The following is a 3,784-nucleotide window of genomic DNA, read 5'->3' as shown; positions in this document are numbered from 1 at the left end:
ACTTTGAACTGAGACTTTTCACAAAAAAGAAAATAAAGGGAAGAAATGAAAGTGAGACGAGTTGGATGGCTTGAATGAGCTGAATTGTAACCCTGAATCTGGATGGGTTATTTTGTCTGCTGGTCGAATTTGGTCTAGTCAATGTAGAAGCATGCAAACACGCTCTTTGTTTCAGAGATAAGCACGAACAGAACACTCTCTTGCTGGTTTTAGAGAGAGGCACGAACTTAAAGGGTTAGTTCACTGAAAAATGACAATTAAGTCATTAATTACTCACCCCCATGCTGTTCCAACCCCGTTAGACCTTCGTTCATCTTCGGAACACAAATAAAGATATTTTTGATTGAATCTGAGAGCTAGATCAGTCCTAGATAGACTGCCTAAGGGACTGGCTCTTGACGGCCCATAAAGTCATTAAAGAAAAGGTTTAAATATTCCATGTGCCTACAGCGGCTCAATTATAAGTTTATCAAGCGACGCGACTACTTTTTGTGCGAAAAAAACATAAATAACGACTTTATTCGACTATTCCATTACTTCCTTATGGGCGCATGCGCGAGAACTGAGACGAGAACGTTCTCATTCGTCTACTTCTTGATACAGGCTGCTCACCGCTTAGGAGTATTAGCGCCACCTACCGTATAAAATGATGATCCATATATAAGGCGCTCCGGATTATAAGGAACACTGTCATTTTTTGAGAAGATTAAAAGCTTTTAAGTGCACCTTATAGTGCGGAAAATACGCAAATTGAAAAGCGTATGTACAGCGCGCATCTTCCTCTGCTTGTAAACAGAAAGTTTTGCGCTTCCAGCTATATCAGCACATTATCTTATACGGTAGGGGGCGGTAAAACTCCTAAGCGGTGAGCAGCCGGTAACAAGAAGTAGACTAATGAGAACGTCCTCGTCTCAGTTCTCGCGCATGCGCCCATAAGGAAGCTGAGATATCGAAACAAAAAAAAATCGGCCCGATTCTAATTTTTCGGGCGAAAAATTAAGTTTCTCCAATCTTCCCAAAACTCTGGATTCTGATAGAGGGCCATGAGACTTAGACCTGAGTGCAAAAATGGAGGCTCTAGCCCCTTCCAGAGCTGAGATATCGAAACTCAAAAATTGGGCCCAAAAAAAAAAAAACGACAGTGGTACCCCTTACGTTTTTTTTTTGGGGGCGAAAAATTAAGTTTCTCCAATCTTCCCAAAACTCTGGATTCTGATAGAGGGCCATGAGACTTAGACCTGAGTGCAAAAATGGAGGCTCTAGCCCCTTCCAGAGCTGAGATATCGAAACTCAAAAATTGGGCCCGAAAAAAAAAAACGACAGTGGTACCCCTTACGTTTTTTTTTTTTTTGGGCGAAAAATTAAGTTTCTCCAATCTTCCCAAAACTCTGGATTCTGATAGAGGGCCATGAGACTTAGACCTGAGTGCAAAAATGGAGGCTCTAGCCCCTTCCAGAGCTGAGATATCGAAACTCAACAATTGGGCCCGAAAAAAAACCCGACAGTGGTACCCCTTACGTTTTTTTTTTTTGGGCGAAAAATTAAGTTTCTCCAATCTTCCCAAAACTCTGGATTCTGATAGAGGGCCATGAGACTTAGACCTGAGTGCAAAAATGGAGGCTCTAGCCCCTTCCAGAGCTGAGATATCGAAACTCAAAAATTGGGCCCGAAAAAAAAACGACAGTGGTACCCCTTACGTTTTTTTTTTTTTTTTTGGGCGAAAAATTAAGTTTCTCCAATCTTCCCAAAAATCTGGATTCTGAAAGAGGGCCATGAGACTTAGACCTGAGTGCAAAAATGGAGGCTCTAGCCCCTTCCAGAGCTGAGAAATCGAAACTCAAAAATTGGGCCCGAAAAAAAAACGACAGTGGTACCCCTTACGTTTTTTTTGGGGGGGGGGGGCGAACAATTAAGTTTCTCCAATCTTCCCAAAACTCTGGATTCTGATAGAGGGCCATGAGACTTAGACCTGAGTGCAAAAATGGAGGCTCTAGCCCCTTCCAGAGCTGAGATATCGAAACTCAAAAATTGGGCCCGAAAAAAAAAACGACAGTGGTACCCCTTACGTTTTTTTTTTTTTTGGGCGAAAAATTAAGTTTCTCCAATCTTCCTAAAACTCTGGATTCTGATAGAGGGCCATGAGACTTAGACCTGAGTGCAAAAATGGAGGCTCTAGCCCCTTTCAGAGCTGAGATATCGAAACTCAAAAATTGGGCCCGGAAAAAAAACGACAGTGGTACCCCTTACGGTTTTTTTTTTTTGGGGCGAAAAATTAAGTTTCTCCAATCTTCCCAAAACTCTGGATTCTGATAGAGGGCCATGAGACTTAGATCTGAGTGCAAAAATGGAGGCTCTAGCCCCTTCCAGAGCTGAGATATCGAAACTCAAAAATTGGGCCCGAAAAAAAAACGACAGTGGTACCCCTTACGTTTTTTTTTTGGGCGAAAAATTAAGTTTCTCCAATCTTCCCAAAACTCTGGATTCTGATAGAGGGCCATGAGACTTAGACCTGAGTGCAAAAATGGAGGCTCTAGCCCCTTCCAGAGCTGAGATATCGAAACTCAAAAATTTGGCCCGGAAAAAAAACGACAGTGGTACACCCCTTACGTTTTTTTTTTGGGGGCGAAAAATTAAGTTTCTCCAATCTTCCCAAAACTCTGGATTCTTATAGAGGGCCATGAGACTTAGACCTGAGTGCAAAAATGGAGGCTCTAGCCCCTTCCAGAGCTGAGATATCGAAACTCAAAAATTGGGCCCGAAAAAAAAATGACAGTGGTACCCTTACGTTTTTTTTTTTGGGCGAAAAATTAAGTTTCTCCAATCTTCCCAAAACTCTGGATTCTGATAGAGGGCCATGAGACTTAGACCTGAGTGCAAAAATGGAGGCTCTAGCCCCTTCCAGAGCTGAGATATCGAAACTCAACAATTGGGCCCGAAAAAAAACCCGACAGTGGTACCCCTTACGTTTTTTTTTTTTGGGCGAAAAATTAAGTTTCTCCAATCTTCCCAAAACTCTGGATTCTGATAGAGGGCCATGAGACTTAGACCTGAGTGCAAAAATGGAGGCTCTAGCCCCTTCCAGAGCTGAGATATCGAAACTCAAAAATTGGGCCCGAAAAAAAATGACAGTGGTACCCCTTACGTTTTTTTTTTTGGGCGAAAAATTAAGTTTCTCCAATCTTCCCAAAACTCTGGATTCTGATAGAGGGCCATGAGACTTAGACCTGAGTGCAAAAATGGAGGCTCTAGCCCCTTCCAGAGCTGAGATATCGAAACTCAAAAATTGGGCCCGGAAAAAAAACGACAGTGGTACCCCTTACGTTTTTTTTTTTGGGGCGAAAAATTAAGTTTCTCCAATCTTCCCAAAACTCTGGATTCTGATAGAGGGCCTTGAGACTTAGACCTGAGTGAAAAAATGGAGGCTCTAGCCCCTTCCAGAGCTGAGATATCGAAACTCAAAAATTGGGCCCGAAAAAAAAAACGACAGTGGTACCCCTTACGGTTTTTTTTTTGGGGCAAAAAATTAAGTTTCTCCAATCTTCCCAAAACTCTGGATTCTGATAGAGGGCCACGAGACTTAGACCTGAGTGCAAAAATGGAGGCTCTAGCCCCTTCCAGAGCTGAGATATCGAAACTCAAAAATTGGGCCCGAAAAAAAAAACGACAGTGGTACCCCTTACGTTTTTTTTTTGGGGGGCGAAAAATTAAGTTTCTCCAATCTTCCCAAAACTCTGGATTCTGATAGAGGGCCTTGAGACTTAGACCTGAGTGCAAAAATGGAGGC

Source organism: Pimephales promelas, chromosome 2 (genome assembly GCF_988280905.1).
Source record: "Pimephales promelas chromosome 2, fPimPro1.hap1.1, whole genome shotgun sequence".
NCBI classification, from domain to species: Eukaryota; Metazoa; Chordata; class Actinopteri; order Cypriniformes; family Leuciscidae; genus Pimephales; species Pimephales promelas.
This window is presented reverse-complemented; position numbering follows the sequence as displayed.